This window comes from Protopterus annectens, chromosome 2.part2, assembly GCF_019279795.1.
Source record: "Protopterus annectens isolate FY-2018-M chromosome 2.part2, PAN1.0, whole genome shotgun sequence".
Taxonomy (NCBI): Eukaryota; Metazoa; Chordata; order Ceratodontiformes; family Protopteridae; genus Protopterus; species Protopterus annectens.
The window spans coordinates 360,783,573-360,802,596 of NC_056730.1; positions in this window are offsets into that span (position 1 = coordinate 360,783,573).

Here is a 19,024-nt window from a genome sequence, read left to right on the forward strand (position 1 = left end):
AGAGTTTTTAGTTATAAACCCTAAGAATGTTTTAATGTAGACTACATTGATGGTATAAGTCCCCCATTTAATCATTCAGTAGTTAAAATCAGCTAGGATAACAGTGCTGCTGCTGAAGTGGTTATTCATCCAGAATATTTAGGAATGTAGTGTGATTTTCCTTAGACATGGTGGGGGTTCTGTAGCAAGCTATAAACTGATAGCTAATCTTATTTACCATGATTTTGATCTCAGTAATCTCTGCTTGTGGGTGTCTATGTAAGCAGCTCATCCCTTGTTTACACATAATGGATCCCCATAGAATGAGAGCAAGTGTTAGCCAATTGTTAAAGCCAATAATTTTTTTAATAACTTGGCATTATTTTGGGTGGTGGAATGATTCCATTCAATATTAAGGTATTTCCTGTATTTCTGAAATGCATGGAAAGCTCTGTCATATCTGCCTGTCTTCATGTCTCTCCAAGTTTTGCACACTAGGTTGTTTACCCCAATCCTGAATTGCTTTGTGATTGACTGTGCAGTAGCTTGGTAAGAGGAATTTTTATTTGAATTTATACTTTATTTTTACCACTGTTTTTCTGTAGGAACGAAGGGATAGCTTATTGACAAGAAGATTCATTTTGATTTATATTTTGGTGTTTTACATTTAATTTTCACTGTTTGTTGTTAGAAAGGGATAGGTTTTAGACAAACAAACTGCAGCCATCAAAAGTGGCCTAGTCATCTATAACTTCACGCAGAAGTAATTCCACCTTTTGTGTGACTTTCACAACCTGCATGGTCAGATCAACAACTCTTTTGCACTTAATTTAATATTTATTTGCATAGTGTTTGTGAGATTTTTCTCATAGTATAAGATTTAAGTTCTATTTAAATTCTATGGTAACTGGGGTTTGGGAACAAACCAATTTGTCCAGGGACATCTTCGGGTGAGGGTCAGATAGGAATAGTAATGGGAGGTAAGATGATAGTGGTAGAAAGTTAGTGTGGTGGGGAAAGAAGAGTTAACTTGGGAAAGTAGGAGAGTTGGGAGGAAATGAGGTAAGTGCACAGAGGGGCTTAAATGTTTTTTTGTGAGTGTTGCTGTCTAAGGGATCAGATTTTGGCGTGAACTTACTATATTTAAGATTTATGTCTGAGACAACCACTAGGTACTCCGGTGGACAGGTAGACCTTGGATTAATAATAGTATGGAGATGATGGTTAGTGGTTGTGTGTGTGTGTATATATGGTTGGTTGTAATGTTGTGGCTATGGATATTTTAATTTGGGGTGAGTTTCCCCATGCAATAGTCGTTGGTAGCAGTGGTAGTGACTTGCAGAGTTCTGGGTTGATTGGCCCTATGTCTGTGGTGGCAGCAAGTTCTTGTCTTTAACATTTTTTTATTATAGGCAGCCGAGTATGCTCCAGTTTTGTCATATTGGATTCCCTTTAGATAGTAATTGGTGGTGTAGTGGTTTGCAGCTTTTTGTGATTGTGTTGCTTCTAGCTGAGGGGTTAGGGTGTTTCACAGGCTTTGATGCACCCATGTGTAATGGCTGCAGGCCAGTGATCACTGCACATGTGCGGTGATGTTTTAATGTTAATGGGGGGAGGGGGAGACACTATTGTTGGTGTTTTAAGTAAAATAATAAAAAAAAAATAATAATAAAAATATTGTTTGTTCTTTCTAAAGACTGTTATGTGTTTTGGACACAGTTTAAAATTGGATGGATGCACTACAGTGTTTGCACAGTGAAATGGATGGGTTTAAATTGAATATTACAGAGCAGTTTTCTTAGGAAATAAATGGTCTTTACCTGTTTAGCCTATGGTACTTAAGTTTATTTCAAAGTCACACTGAATGGAAATAGGCAGTAAAATGAATGCCCATCATATATGGAGCCTGACCAACTATTTTCATTTTTCAGATGATCTTGACATGCTGAAAATGTATATTTTGACTCTTCACTACTAAAGCTGTTGAAGGCACGTATCTGTAGTCCTAGTGCTTTGGGGAGGTTTCATGCTGGTGAGGTAGCAGGCACAATTTGATACTGATTAGAATTGCTGCCCTATGAGATGGGCCACCTGCTCCAAACTCAGTCATTAGTGTAAGACCATGGCAGAATAAACTGCAGAGAGACCCAGCATTTTAAAACAGGGAGGGTAATCAACAACTTTCTTTGAGACTGGTGCACTATTTGCAGGTTGCAGCTGAATATCCTCAAACTGTCCTCACAGTCCATTGGTGCTAAAAGCACAGACTAGCTGGAAATTACTTGATCTTTTGAGGCAGCACATATCCGTGCTAGCAGGGAGAATTGTATAACTCTTGATGGTCGGGGGTTTAGGGTCCTTATTAACAAAAAAAAAAAAAAAAAAAAACAGCAAACCTCAACAGGTATACATTACATTATCGAAAAACTTGTTCATCGAACGTATATTTGCCGACCAATAAGCAACGAAAATACTTGGCTCCAAACAACCACTTCAGAAAATTTTGTCCCAGGGGAAAACATTGCTTGGCCAAACAAAAACAAAACAAACTTTCAAACCCTACAAAGTGGGGGGCTTTGCCCCCCACACCCCTCCTAATTAAATATTCCAACTTCAAGATTGCACTACAGTGGGAAAAAGGGCAAATCCACAACGGCCAAGTGTTTTTTTTGCCTGGGAAAAAATTTTGCTGAAGTGGCTGTTCAGAGATTAGTGTTTTCACTGTTTATTGATCAATGAATACATGTTCAATGAACACATTTTTCGATAACGTAATATATATAGACCCACCTCAACAGACAAAGAGACAACATAGTAGGCATTACATGAGATGGGGACTGCAGTCTATCATATTTGCTTATCAGGGAAGTTTTTCAGTTGTTTGCTGGGGCCTGATTCAATACAAAACAAGGTTGTTCAAACAGAGATTCATGATGGAATTACCGCTGTTATTTTTTTCTGCAGAGTTCTCATTTCAGTGCCTTTCTTTTGGCAGATGGCTGATGTGCAAAATTTGCAACAGAGTTGGGTGGCCATTGTTTCGCAGGTGGAGGAGTTATTTGAGAATTGCCTAACAGTGAGGCTCCCATGGCTGAAGATCCTGGTGAGTCCAGTCAGAAGAGAAGAAAGCAAGTGCTGGAGAGTAGATCGGTGGCCTGAGAGAAGCAGATACATCAGTCAAGGGATGCTGTTACAGTGGATGTTCGACTGGTAGAGTGGTGCAAGATGCGGCAGCAGATGGTGGAAGTGCAGAGTTTGCATCAACTGGTGGCATAAGGGAAGTGGACTCGACAGGTGAAGGATGCTGCTATGGTGGATGTTCCAGCCACCGGAGTGGTGTGCAATGAGGTCACAGGTAATGATATACTGTTAGGTACTCATTTAGGCATGTGAAAGTTGGTGCAGTTTGGGAGTAGTGTTGGGACAGGTAAGAATGAGGTACATCAGGAGCAGGGTAAAGCAGGTGGTGCAGCTGAAAAACTACAGAGGTTTAGGGGGTCCCATTTTTAGTGAAGGGGACAGTTTCACAAGGAGGCTTTTGGCAATGAGGAGGGTTTAGGTTTGATTATGGGGAGTTTGGAATTGTCCACAGATGGGGTAGAGTCACAACAGCATGAGGTTGGTCGGACTTTGGGATCCGACCAGGGGGGATTGTTTAGTTAAGCACATCCTGGGGCAAGGGAGAGGGGTCTTTTGCCCCCCTCACATACTGCTTTTAGTTAAAGGAAAGATCTGGAAGGGGAAGTATGTCGATATTTTGAATTAATTGATGTGGATGGGGTTCAACATCTGATGAAATTGGAAACTGCAAACAGTAAAGACTTTTGGCCTCATTAGCAGCCTTGAGGGAGGATGATAGGTAGACTGTGGTCAAGGACATGGGAAAACTGGAAGTTAGGCTTCATTTATTACATGGCGGTTTGGCTGGAGTAGGATATCACCTTTGGCCTTACCTCGCTTGGCTTATTTTCTCATGATCTGTAAGGCGCAACATCTGTGGACAGGGAATGCTTGGTTGTGGTATGCTCAGAGGTATTGGAAGCCGAAGGCGGTCGATCAGTCAGTGCACTGGAATGTGAGACATCCTGACATTTGGCAAGCCACTATGGTAGACAACCTTGGAGCCGTTAGCAGGGGGGGTTAAGTTAGGGGGGTTGGGAAGGGAGTATGCTGGGCCTTTAATGTGGGTTGTTGCTCGTGGATGGTGAGTAGGTTTTCACACACCTGTTTGAAGAGTGCAGTTATGCATTCAGCTGTGCAGGTGGCAGATGGAAGGCACATTGGTTAATTTGAGTTTGCAGCAGCCTGAATCTGATGGATTACCTTTATTGTGTCCTGGATTTCAGGGTCAGTGGGGTAGAGGGATTTTTTGGGGGCAGAAAGGGTAGTGTCCCCTTCATAGGTCAAAGGAAAGATGGGGGATGCATTTTCTTGTTAATGTACAAGTATTGTGTCAGCTGCTGAAGTAATTTCCTGATTTGGCAGTTGCAGTCAAATTAACAGATGGGTTTTCTGAGGGATTTTCTATTAAAGCAGGGGTGGGAGGGGAGGGGTCAATTTGTAGAAATCTGCATGCTTTCCAGAGGAAGGAAGAGATTTTGTAAGGTTGGGTGGTGAAGGAATGGTGGCCAGGTAGATTACTGGGTCCATTTAATATTCCTCCCTTTAACATCTTTAAGGTTTCTCCATTGAGGTTGGTTCCTAAGACGTCTGCAGGGAATATTATTTGATTCACCATTGGTCTTATCCTGAGGGGAATTCTGTGCATGATTTTATTTCTGGTGATGACACAAAAGTCAGATGTTATGTGATCCTATCTCGCCTACATTCTGTACTGATGGGCTTGGAGCCGATCCCTCGGCTCCGACTTGGCACGCTATGCTATAGAGTGAGGCCTCTTATTGGCTGAGCTATTTCTTATCCCAGGATGCACCACCACTAATCCCCCAGATCTCGTTTGCCGCTTACAAGCTAAGACGTGGTCTCAACTTGGCTGGGCTAAGTACTAATTTATTTAGACTTTTCCTAACAGGAATTTCATAGTTTTCAACCCAAAAGCTGTTTTAACAGCTACTTTCGTGATACGCATGTATTTTTGTTGATTCTGTTGCGAAAGTGGTTATATTTTGTTAAGGGAAGGTTTCCGTTTTAGTTAGAGGGGCCTTTCCCTTTTGCTATTCTAGCGTTATTGTGACTAGCGTTTATTAGTGGGTCAAGTACCCGTTTTAGTTAGAGGGTCTTGACCCTCTCTTTCTGTGTTTTCTTTTCTTGTGCACTTGTTTGTGTAAAAAAAAAAAAAAAAAAAAAAAAAAAAAAAAAAAAAATATATATAACTTTACAGTTTAATCTTGTTATTTAAATATTTCTGTGTTGTTCTCTAGACATGTCCAAAGAACATAAACCCTCCGGGTTTAAAAAATGCACGAGGTGTGGTTTCAAGATGTCCATAACGGATGACCACTCCTCGTGCGTTTACTGTTTAGGCGCCAAGCACCTACAAGAATCGTGTAGCGTGTGTCACGCCTTCTCATCAAGAGTCCTCCAGGAGAGGAAAAACAAATTAATCCTTAAGGGATTAATCAAGCCATCCTTCGAGGAGGCTTTATCTTCGTCTCCCTCTCCTTCAAAAAAGAAGAAAACGTCGGCTCCGACAAGTCTGTCGGAACCGACTGCCAAAAAACCTAGGCAGATTTCTCCATCGGCTCCACGGACTTTGGAGCCGAGGGCGGAACGGTCTGCCTCGATGCCTCCAGCCTCGACCCCTCTGGTTTCGGAGCCGAGGACTGGGGCATCGAGAGGCGGGTCACCTTCATCGGCTCCACTGATACTGGAGCCGATGAGGGTTACCAGCTCAGACTCTTCCCCTTCGGAGCCGAAGTCCTTGTCGGCACAGAGGGAAATTGCCTTGAGATCTCCCTCGGAGCCGATAGTGGTAGAATCCATTCGGAGCCGGTCCCCTAGTCCTATGGAGCCGATGGAGAAATTGGTTCGGACCCGATTGGTATCCTCCAGGTCATCCAAGATGTCTGATTCGGACATCGACAGGGTGCTCCTAAGACTCTTCCAGTCTCCGGTGTTCCAAAAGCTAGTTTCGGCTCCAGCCCATTCAGCTTCGGAGCCGATGGTCCACCTCCCTACTATGGTTCCTCCTCCAACAGCCTCGGCACCGTTGGAGCTGGTTCTGGTGGAACCGGTGGAGGTTTTAGGGTCGGGCCCGACCCTTACTCCAACTCCGGCTCTTGGGTCGGAGTTCAGTACACGGACTTCTTCCGTCGGCCCTGGGGGGGTTGCTTCGGGATTGATGTTTTCGGTTCCAAGTCTCCCTCTTGGTGCGTCAGCGGCGGGAGTGCCGTCAACTGTCGTGGCCACGGAGGTGGGACCCTCCCAGGATTCTGGTGGTCCCGCCTTCAGGGCTATGAGAAGTGCGTTAGCCAAATCTTCTTTGGCTACCTCCACGGTCTCCCCAGCTCCTTCCCTGCATACCGAGACTGGGTCTTTGGCAGTCCCCCTGTCCTTAGACAGCGGAGCCCCGGGGCCTGAGGTTACCCCCACTGGGGTTTCCCCCCTCCTGGAGGTCCTTCTGAAGCCTCTTCGGAAGAACCCCCCAGGAAAAGATTGTGCAAGAGGAAGCACGTTGACTCCCCTGATGAGTCTCTTACATCAGACACTGATCTCGATGATGCAGAGGGGTCCCCTAAGTTGTCCTCGGATGATGTCTCCTTTGCAGACATCCTGGAAGCCCTTAAACAACGAGGCGGCTGGCAGTCCAAACCTCCTTCTGCTGATGAGTCGGTGTTCCTTAAGGCCTTCGGGGCTCAGCCCTCTGCCTCCTGGGTGTCTCTGCCCTTTGACGAGCTCTTGGATTTGATCTGTCGAAGGGCATGGGAACACCCAGACTCTGTGGAACCGGTGCCTGCTCGTCCGAATAAATTCCTCTCAGCACCCCCTGAAAAAGAGTTTCTAACTAAATGTGTGGCTGTAGATGCATTGGTGGTGGCATCTGCTACCCAGCAAGATGTAGCAGAGGCTTCGACGTCCATCCATCCTCCTAATAAGGAGTCTAGGAGCATGGATCGGTACGGAAAGCGCACCCTAAGTTCAGCGGCCTTTACGTTAAGGTCCTTGAACTACCTTATGCACTTTACTAGATTTCAGAGGGATCTGATTAAAGAACTATCCGATAACCTCTTGGGTAACCTGCCTGAGGAGCTGGCCCAGACGGTTGGCTCTCAGCTGGCTACATTGTCGTCCATTTCAAACTCATCCATGAGGCTCATTTCTTATGCGGCCGAAGGGGCGAGTAGAGCGGCAGGTACAGGCATTGCTCTACGGAGACAAGCCTGGCTCCGCCTGTGCCATTTCGCGGAGGCCTTTAAGTCTTCCTTTGCCAACGCCCCCTTTGATGGGTCCTCCCTGTTTGGACCCAAGGTAAAGGACACACTGACCCGCTGTGAACAGGAGGGTAAGACTCTGACTGCCGTAGGGGCACGATTTTCCACTCCCTTTCAGCCTTATCCCAAGGCTAAAAGAGGAGGGAAAATGTGGTTCCGTAGATCTCAGAAGCCTTACCCCTCTCAGCAGGAGGATCCCCCTTCCAGAGGCAGGGGAGGGGGAAATTCTTCCTGAAGACACCGTCCCAGAGGCGGCAGAGGTCCTCGCAACACTGGAGACCGCGAGTCCTTTCGTGGCTCTCCAGCCTTTCACAGTCCCTGAGGGATTGCCCGACTGTGCAGCTCCAGAGCTAGTCGGGGGTCGTTTTGCGAAGCACCTAAAAGCCTGGGAAGGTATCACTCAGGACCGATGGGTGCTTCAAATTATCGCCGGAGGTTACACCATCCCTTTCTCTCATTCTCCACATCAGTCCAAAAAAATCCTGGACCCGCCACCCAGTCAACGGGATACTGCAGCCTCAGAAGTTTCAAAGCTGCTGCAAAAAGGAGTCATCCAACCAGTCCCCGCAGACCAGATCGGATTAGGGACTTACTCAAGATTCTTTTTGGTGCCAAAAAAGACCGGGGACTTGAGGCCCATTTTGGACCTCAGCATTCTAAACCGTTCAGTCAGAAAGTCCAAGTTCCGAATGGTCACCCTACAAACCATTCTCCCATTGCTGGAGAGAGGTGTTTGGATGTGCTCCATAGATCTCAAGGACGCCTATTACCATACCATGGTACATCAAGCGTCCAGGAGACATCTGCGCTTCAGCCTAGGAGGCAGTCATTTTCAGTTCCGCGCTGCCCTTTGGTCTCACCACAGCCCCCAGGGTGTTCACCAAGTGCTTGGCAGTCGTGACTGCTCACCTGAGAAGTCTAGGATTCCAGGTGTTTCCGTATCTAGACGACTGGCTCCTAACTGCCACCTCCAAGCGTCTACTACTGCGGAGCCTACAAGCCACTATATCACTGGGCAGTTCCCTGGGAATCACCTTCAATTGGCCAAAGTCTGTGTTGCTGCCATCTCAACGAATAAGATTCATAGGGGTAGAGATAGACTCAAACCGAATGCGGGTCTATCTACCTGCAGACAGAATACAAACCATACAGTCTCAAGTTCGAGCCTTACTTCCCAGGTCCAAAGCCCCAGCCAGAATGGTCCTGCAGCTATTGGGATCCATGTCCACCACAGTTCTTCTAGTCCCCTTGGCAAGGTTGCACATGAGAATTCTCCAGTGGCTTCTTTCAGTTCAGTGGTCCTTTCAGGAACTCCCTCTCAGTCACCTCATATGGATCATGGACACATGCAAACAGGACCTTCGCTGGTGGCTAGTGCCCTCCAATTTGGATCAGGGACGACCCTTTGTTCCACCTCCTCCTGCGGCCACTTTGACCACGGACGCCTCCCAGATGGGGTGGGGGGGACATTCCCTGGGCAGGTCAGTCCAAGGCAAATGGCACCTGGAAGAGACCCTACTTCATATCAACATCCTAGAAATGAGGGCAGTACTTCTGTCCCTTCAAGCCCTTCACGTTTATCTCCCTCAGGGCGTCATTGCCGTTCACTCAGACAACATGTCAGTTGTCTGGTACCTGAACAAACAGGGAGGGACCAGATCCTATCCTCTTTGCAGAGAGGCCATGAGAGTCTGGGAATGGGCAGTCTCGACCAAACGCTTTCTAGTGGCTACTCATATCCCGGGCAAGTCCAATGTGATAGCCGACAGACTGAGCAGAACCATCCTCTCTCCTCACGAATGGTCTCTGGACATGACAGTTGCGAGTCAGATTTTCAGCAAATGGGGAATTCCGTGTTGCGACCTCTTCGCGACTCCACTAAATGCGAAGTGCAAAGAATTTTTCTCTCTAACCCCGGCTCCGGGGAAGAGCCCCATGGAGGCACTAGCCCGTCCTTGGCCCACCGGCTTGCTTTATGCCTTCCCTCCAGTTCCTCTCCTTCCCAGGGTGATCCAAAAGGCATCTCTCTTGGGGAGCAAAATGATCTTAGTTGCTCCTTACTGGCCTCGTCAAGTATGGTTTCCCTATCTTCGAAAATATGCTCTGGAAGGTCCATGGTTCCTGGATCAGATCCCAGACCTTTTGATTCATCAGTCGGGACTATTCCACCAGTCCCTGCACACCTTAAAATTGACGGCTTGGCTCCTCCTCTTCCGACTATAGTCAGGAGTCATACATTGGATCCAGAGGTTGTACACATATTATCTTCGGCCCATAAGTCTGCTACAAAGAAACTGTATTCTAGCAAATGGAAAAGATTTGCTATTTGGGCTCAACTCCAGGGCCTGGACCCCATCTCTATTCCCGTGGCAGAAGTACTAAAATTTTTAACTTCTCTTTTCAATCAAGGCTCTTCAGTCTCTACCATCAAGGTCCAATTGGCAGTGATTTCCAACTTTCACGAATCCATAAACCCACCTTTAATGAGCAACAGATTGTGTAAGACCTTCTTGAAAGGTGCTGCTCTTGTTAAGACCTCCGATTTCTCATCCTGCACCTCCATGGGATCTCGATGTGGTGTTACGCGCCTTAACTTCCTCCCCCTTTGGACCGGCGGCTACATGTGATCTAAAGTTTTTATCATGGAAGACTGCTTTTCTGGTGGCGATTACTTCTGCCAGAAGAGTTTCAGAGCTTCAAGCTTTGTCAGTAAAACCCCCGTACTTGGTTTTTCATAAAGACAGAGTATCTCTCAGGCCAAATCCTTCCTTTGTCCCTAAAGTTTGTTCCAGTTTCTGCTTACAACAATCTTTAGAACTTCCAGTCTTTTTTCCAAAATATTCTAACAAAGCGGAATTCATATTGCACACACTAGATGTCCACAGGCAGTTGCGTTTTTTTTTAGACAGGACCAAACAAACAAGGAGAACAGATCAGTTGTTTGTATCCTTTGCAGACAATAAATTGAGCAAAGCTGTCACAAAGGTCACTATTGCCAAATGGATCAGGGACTGTATTACTCAAGCTTATTCTTATTCTAACAAAGAGCTTACCACCTCTGTCAAAGCCCATTCTACAAGGGCTATGGCTACTTTGATAGCATTTCATTCTAAGCTTGCCATTAGTGACATTTGTGCTGCAGCTACTTGGTCTTCCCCGCACACTTTCATTTCCCACTACAAATTGGATGTGGCATCTAGAGGACAAGCTTCATTTGGTTCCACAGTGTTCAGGAGTGTTTTCCAATGAGCCACCCAGGATTTAGGTGCTAGGGACGCTGTCCCATCAGTACAGAATGTAGGCGAGATAGGATCACATAACATCTTTTAGTTATGTACTTACCATAACTTTAAATGTTTGGGATCCATCTCGCCTACATTCCTAATAACCCACCCTCCTTCCCCCTTCCTTAGAGATCAGAGGATATCAGAAGGTCCGAATACTGTTGTTTCATCTTGAAACATCTAACAATGTTATATAAACAAGTTGTGCATGTGTGCATGAATGCGGACAAACAAGATCTGGGGGATTAGTGGTGGTGCATCCTGGGATAAGAAATAGCTCAGCCAATAAGAGGCCTCGCTGTATAGCATAGCGTGCCGAGTCGGAGCCGAGGGATCGGCTCTGAGCCCATCAGTACAGAATGTAGGCGAGATGGATCCCAAACATCTAAAGTTATGGTAAGTACATAACTAAAAGTTATGCATCTTTGGATGATGCAGTGCAGGTCATTCAGAAATGTACGGACCCATGGTTGGTGAAGGAACATACTGAATCCATTTTTCGTTTATTACCAGTTTGAGAGGAAGAGTGGCTGTTGTTGGACAGGGTAGTTGGGTTTAAGTTTTACTTTGACAACACTATGCTGATGGGTTGATTGGTGGTCTGTGCTACTTTGAGAGGTTTAGCACTACTCTCCATTGGATTTGGCAGCATTGGGTGAGCAGCCAGAAGATGGTATGTTATCTGAAAGACTTCTCAAGAGTAGGTGAAGGGTTTGATGGAGCTTTGGAAGGTATGCATATGTTTTTGGGGATGTGTAAGGAACTGGGTGTTCCATTCGCTAGACAGAAGTTAGAAGACTCAAGCAAGGCATTGTTTTCTAGGACTACTAGTGAAAGCAAGCCATGGTTTGTATTGTTTACCAGATGCAAAATTAACATATTTGATAGAAAAGATTTGGTGGGGAAATCTAAGGGCAACGTGTGGATTAAGGATGTCATGGAGCTCTTCAGGCTCCTGAAGTTTGCATTTCAGGCAGTTCACTCAGGCCATTCCTTTTATGGGTTCATGGCCTTTTTGTTCAATGGGTGGAAAAGCAAACATCATGGGATGAGGGTTAATAAGTTGGTGTGTGCTGATTTAGGATTGTGGTTGTCATTTTTTGAGCAATTTAATGGTATTTTTTTTTGGGCAAGTAGATTGGTTTGTTCAAGGAGATTTACAATTGTTTACAGATGCGGCAGAAAGTATTGGGATGAGGGCAGATTTTTGGGGGGGGGAAGGTTTGTGGCTCACTGGCCATCAGGCTGGAAAGAAGATTGCAAGAGGGATGTTGACTGGAGTTAGTTCCAGTCTGGCTGGCATCAAAGGTCTAGCAGGATAAGTTGCAGGGGGAAAAGGGTTAATTTTTATTCAGACAATATGGCAGTGGTACAAGCCACTGGTGTTGCTAGACAAGGTGTGTCAGATTGACTTGGAATGATCAGATACTTGATCCAGGAATACTGGGCAGCTTTTAAAAGGAAGGTGTATCTTAGGGCATTGCAAGATTTTGTTAATCTGTGTTGCAGCTCCCTGAGGAGTAAGGAGTTTGCTGGGAAGGATTGTTGAAATATTTGGTTTAGGCTTGGGAACAAGGTAAGGCAGGTCATTCGATCAAGGTGGACTTAGCTGCGATTAGTATAGTTGCACAGGTGGCAGGGTTACATGTCTTTACTAAATCTTGTACTGAGGTTCATATGTTGAATAGCTGGGGTAGGGTTGATAGTGTGAAGACTGTCAGACGATGGCCATTGACAAGACAGGTTTTGGGATTGTTGCAGAGATTAGTGTTAGTAAATGTAGATTTATTGGACTGTACTTTATGTGTGACATTCACTTTATGAATGTATTATGGAGCTCTTAGGGTACCAGAATTGTTTTGTTTGTTAGTTTGGTGGGATGTTTCAGTGTTTTTTGCCTCCATTCATATTTGGTTGTATAAATCTAAAACAGATTAGTTGGGGAAGAGAAGGCAAATAGTACTGGGAAAGAACAGAAATTATTGGTTGTGTCCACTGGGTTGGGCTAAGAGGTTGCTGTGATCTCATGTTGGGAGTCCTCAGGACTTTGTTTTGATTGGTAGGGGGCAAAGTGATGATGTGTAATGAATTTGTATATGTGGTGAGGAGAGCTTTTCAGTGTGTTGGTTTTCTGGGAGGGAGGTTTTCCACTCATTCTTTGTGCATTGGAAGGGTATCATATTTAATCAGAGAAGGCAGATTTACTGAAGTCATTAAGAGGGTGGGTCATTGGTTATCAAATGCTTTCTTGTCTTATATTAGATAATTGGGTATGGTGAATAGCTTAGTATTACATTAATTATTTTTTCTAGGAAAGGAAATCTCATTTTAGCCATTCTTATATCCACTGGGCAGCAAAACGGGGCTGCATTTAGGCCAGACGGCACACAATTGAGTTTGCTTTGTTTCAGTTGGCATTAGGCTCTTGGAGTCCTGGTGGTACATTTGGAAAGTAACGATCTGGAAATAATGACAAAGGAATAGGTGGTAGTTAGGATAAGTGAGGATCTGTTTATTTTAAAGAGGTTATACTCAGGTATGTGTATTGTGTGGTCAGAGGTAGTACCACAGTTATTTTAGCTTTGGAGAGATCTCATCAATTTGTTCATTTTAGGCTTGTTATACAACTGGATGCCTTGGGTATTTATATGATAGGGCATTGGGGTGTCGATGAAAGGGATACAGTTTGATTAAGAGATGATAGCATACACCTGAATGATTTTGGTTTGGACCACTTTAATGTTCACTTTGGTTTGTTTTGGAGGATTTGCTGAAGGTTTTGGAGTGAATGAGGGGGAACAGCTTGTGTCAGGCTGGTTGGCAGAGAAGAGGGGCTGGCTTGTCCCTCTGCTGTTCTCCCACTGGTGTTGGATGTTTATTTCAGTGAGTTGGGGAATGAAAGTGAGCAGTGGGATGCTGCTTGATAAGTAAAAAGTAAGCAAGCATAGGTAAGGATGCTGCTTGATAAGTAAATGTAAGCTAGCGGCGGCAAGGATACTGCTTATTTGATTAGGGTGAGTGGGGTTCCACTCCCCTAGTAAATGGTTATATGGATGTTCATGCTGTGATCTATAAATTAATGTTTATGGAACATACCTCTCGCCTGTACAGATTTTCACAGAATCTCCAGATTTTTGCCTTATATTTTTGGTCCATTTCCATAAAATTGTGACTTTCTGGCAAATTCGTGGCAAATCATTAAAGATTGAAATTAGAAAATAATGAAAAACATTTGAGTTTCAAACTTCATACCCTTCAGAAAATTCATGCCAATGCAAAATCTGTTATTCTATCAACTTTCTAAATTGTCCCTATATGTACCACTTTTTTCATGAAGTATAATAAAGGTTGTCAAAGGTCATCAGGTATGGTGTGTTTATTGAAGGGGACTGGGAAAAATGAGGTTTGGGAACAAATCAATTTGTCCAGGGACATCTTCGGGAGAGGGTCAGGTAGGAATAGTAATGGGAGTTAAGATGGTAGTGGAAGAGTTAGTATAATGGGGATGAAAGGGTTAAATTCAGAAAGTAAGAGAGCTGGGAAGAAATGGATAAGTACAAGGGGCTTAACTGGTTTTGTATGATTGTAGCTGGGTAAGGGATCAGATTTTGGCTTGAACTTGCTACCCACCCTCCCTCCCTTGGTTATTTTTATTGGTTTGGTGTTAGGAAGAGAAGAGGGGCAAGCTTGTCCCTCTTCTGTTTCCCCTCTGTTGCTGGATGTTTAATTCAATGAAAAGGGGACTGAAAGTGAGTGGTAGGATGCTGCTTGATAAGTAAAGTAAGCAAGCAGAGGTGAGGACACTGGTTATTTGGTTATGGTAAGTGGGGCTACATTGCCCTAGTAAATGGTTATATGGATGTTCATGCAGTGACTAATAAATTAAAATATTGTTCAATAAAGTTATGTTTATGGAAGTTTAATACAGGTTGTCAAATTTCATCTGGTGTGGTGTGTTTATTGAAGGGGACGGGGACAACTGATTTTGATTATTCTTAGTTTTAGAATTTTTTATTCATTTGCAGCTGAATATGGGTACTTTAAATAAGTATGCCATTAATGATTTCGTAAAACACAAATATCTTGTACAGTGTAATAAGAGCAATGTATATTTAAGGGTAACAGCTGATAACACTGGCAATCTGTGTTCCTCATGTCAAATGTTGGATGATTTGCTTACCATTATTAGTATTAAATCTAGACTTACTGATTACGATTGCACTTGTGTAACTGGCACTGCTTGGAGAACTGTTGTTACATATATTAATGACTGGACTGATGAGAAAAATAATGCTAGGGAAAGAGCAAATGAAGCATATTTGGGAAAGGATGTGTCTATTGTGTGTAAAAGTCATCATCCCCTATAAAATAAGATAATGCCACTGACAATTTAGGTTCATAGATTAGGTTCATAGATTAGTATGGAATTCTGCATACAAGTATTCAGCAGTCTGAGGATCCACAGCATATAGAAGGAAATAAAAAAGAAAGGAAGAAGTCCACAACACACAAAGAAGAGAAAGAAACTGATAAATGTCTGTGAAGCAAAGAGAATACACAATAAAAAGGGCACTGCTGTGTATGTAACACAGATTAAAACAGTGTAAGAAACTTCTCTGTGTGGAAGATTTTCAGTCCATATATTTTTAGTTAATCACTGTATATTAATCAGATCAGACAATAGTAGTAGAAGTAACGACCTTAAACTCGTCTTAAGTCAAAACAAAATAAAAAATAATAATAGAAAATATATAATTGTACAGCATTACTAAGTATTCGAAAGTAATCCAAGCAAGGCAGGCAGTCTGTTTCCAGTCGAAAATCCTTTATTAAGTACACAGACAAGCAATCCAAGTAAAACAAAAATAGAGTAATAATTTCCTCACAAGCTTTCTAAATCTATATATACTTTTTATCAGACATGGGAGTGGTTTATTGTGCTGTAAAACAAAGTGTTATTGGTACACATGTTAAATTCACATCCCTTTCCCCATCAGTGTGACATTCGAGCTGGTCCTGCCCTGTTTAGTAGCTGTCATAATAATATATAACCCTTATGTACTTTAAATAAAATTTATAACGATGTGGTACCTCATATTTAACCAGATTATTAAGTCTGTGATTTTATCCAAGACAATATACTACATGGCTGGAAATATATCAACTTTAGTTCATTTGGCAGTCAAAAAATATATATAAATATATGCATATGCATTTTGCATGTAAAAATCAATTTTTATTTTCATAACCTATTGTTAACAAAGATCGCTTTCATCCTTCTAGACTTCTTCAGGTCCGTGTACAAGAACCCTAAAAACAATGTATAAAAATATATATAATTGTATAATTAGTTAGTATTGTTATTACACATAATTTTGAATAAAGTGGAAAAAATAACCAGAAAAAAATAAAAATAAGAAAAAATGTATGTATGATGATGGAAACAAAATATACACTTAAATTTCAACTGATTTAAAATGGTATTTAAAACCAATTTGTAGAATAGAATAAAATAAAATAAAATACAACTAGTCATGTAAACAATGTGGCAATTTTCTAAGTTCCAGTGCACTTTTAATTGAACAGTAGTAGTTTAGTCCAGGCTTCCTAAAAGAGTTCAGCTTTAATTGCCAAATGAGTTCATGTTTCTCCAGAATATTCGGGATGTCTCCTTCAAGATCACCCATGTCTATGCGATCCAGGATCTGGAACTTAAAACCTGTATGTCTTTTATGAAGAGAAGGGTGTGTGGCTAATGCATTATTTTTACATCCAGAGCAGACTTCTGACAGATGACATGAAATCCTACGCTTGAGTTTATTTACAGTCTTGCCCACATAGAATGCATCATATTCATTGCACTGTGCCCTGTAAATTACTTTTGTAGTGTTACAGTCACCCCCTGCACTGGTTTTAATGATCTTCTTTAAATAAGGGCAATAATCACCTTGCTACATAAATATACAAAATGTACAATTAGTTTCACATCTTTTAGTGCTTTTCTCATATGGTCTAGGCTTAAATTCAACAAAACATCTAATGTTCCTGGCCTTCCTATAAACAAATGATGGGGCTTCACCTAAGATGTTAATCAGAAAAGGGTTTCCTGTGACAATGTCCCAGTTTTCTTCAGTAATATTTTTGATACTGTGATAATCCAAAGTGTATGTCAGGATGCAGCTATTTTTGCATTTGTTATTCTCTGTGGAACTACTTAACATTTTTCTACTGGGGAGGTTGAGTGAAGGTGCTTCAGTCCTTTTCAGTTCTGTAATGGGTTCCAGGATGTTTTTTAACATCTGACTTCCATAGCCTCTCACTAGAAAATCATTCTCTAAGTTGTTGAGGTTTCTCAAAAATGGTTCCATCTCTGTGGTAATTCTAGCTAATCTATAGCATTGGGACTTCACTACTTGGTTTTTGTAGGATGTAGACTTTTACTTTGGAGTAATAAGTTAACCCTCGTTGGTTTTCTGAATAGATCAGTGGTGATTCTGTTATTGTTGGTGTCTTTGGAAATCTGCATATCTAGGAAAGTGGTTGAAGCACAGCTATGGGAAGAGGTAAACTTCAGGAAGGTGGTTGTTTGATTGAAGTAAGTGATAAAATTTCCAAGCTGCAAGGTGTCACTTTCCCACACAATAAAGATGTCATCATTAAAACATAAATAGCATGTGATATGCTGCATGTAGTTTGTGTTTAACACAAAGTCTTCCTCCCATTTGCCCAGGGCTATGTTAGCTATGCTGGGAGCCATGGCAGCCCCCATTGCTATACCATTTTTTTGTTTGTAGTGTTTGCCATTGAAAGTAAAGAAATTGAAGTCCAGTCCAAGATTAATGAGCTTGCTTAACTTTTGCAGTTGTGCCTGTGTACCCTGATTATGTTTCTTAAAAGAATCCATAGCTGCTGTTATACAGTAATTGTGAGGGAGCACTGTGTACAAGGATTCCCCATCAATAGTTAATAAAATACTGACAGCTTCCACTGTAATTTTATTTCTTCAAAAAATCCATTGAATCTCTTATGTATGACTTATTCTTTTCTGCTAGAGGTTTCAGTAAGTAATCAAGGTAAATGGCTGTGGTGTCAGTAAGGGAACTTCCACTTGCTACCACCGGTCTATAAGGTGGGTCCTCTCTGTTCTTGTGTGGCTTTGGTATTCTAAAAAAGTAAGGTAAACATGGGCATGGGCTCCATAAATAATTATAAAGATTTTCAGTGATAAGTTTTTTTCCCCATAAAGTGGTGAGATTAGTGTTCCATAAATCATATGCTCTTTCTATGTCATCCATGGTAAATAACTCATAAAATCTGTTATCCTCCAGCATGTTCTCTATCTTTTGATTGTAGCTAGTGGTATCAGTCACAAGTATACCTCCTCTCTTGTCTGCCTTCATTACACGCCTGGATTTATCATTGCCTAGCTCAAGCAATGCTTTTCTTTCTCCCTGTGTTAAGTTATAAAGTTTTTTCTTAGGAGGTTTTTTAAGCAGTTTCGTAGGTTCATAGGTTCATAGATTAGTACTAAGCTAACTGCCCTTGTGAGCCATTTTAAGCCTATCCAATTATCCCTTGTGAGACTCAAACCCTACAACTTGTGTTTGTAAGGCAAACACCTTAACCATTAGGCCACCCTCCCAACCCTAAAAGTCAGAGATGACAGTCCACTCCCAAGATACAGAAGGGCACTCCCTACCCAACCCCTGTATTCTGTTCTCAAGAAGCACCTAGTAATACTAACCTTAGCATAATGCTGTTCCTCCCAGCTCAAGATAGGTTCATAGATTAGTACTAAGCTAACTTCCCTTGCGAGACATTTTAAGCTTAGCCAATTATCCCTTGTGAGACTCAAACCATGCACCTTCTGTTTGTAAGGCAAACACCTTAACCATTAGGCCACTATCCATCTCACATTTCACTTCAAAAGCAGCTAGTGTTTGATGCAGTGGTGGACAATAGCTGATAGGCCTTTTTATAGTTTCATCAATAGGCTTATTTTCAATGTCATTACTTTTGCCATGAAACTGTGCCCTTAAGTTGAGCTTTCTCACAAACATTTTAACAGGGAATGATAACATTTTTCTCTCAGAAAATCTTCAGTATACAGAAAAGGGCATAATTTTTCCAAAAGAGAAGTTAGAAAAAAGAGGCAAGGGGCAGGTGAAAAGGAAGAAATCAAAACTAAACATGGATGAACTGAAGAACAGTACTGTAAGAAAAAAGAAGAGAAAGATAGATGTTAACAACATGGCTTAAGCTGTGGATGTACAAAGCCAGATGGATGAGAATTGTATGTTTGCAAATGTAATAAGCAACAAAAACAGTGGGATTAATAAAACTAATGGTGATGAAGATCACTCCTTTTTA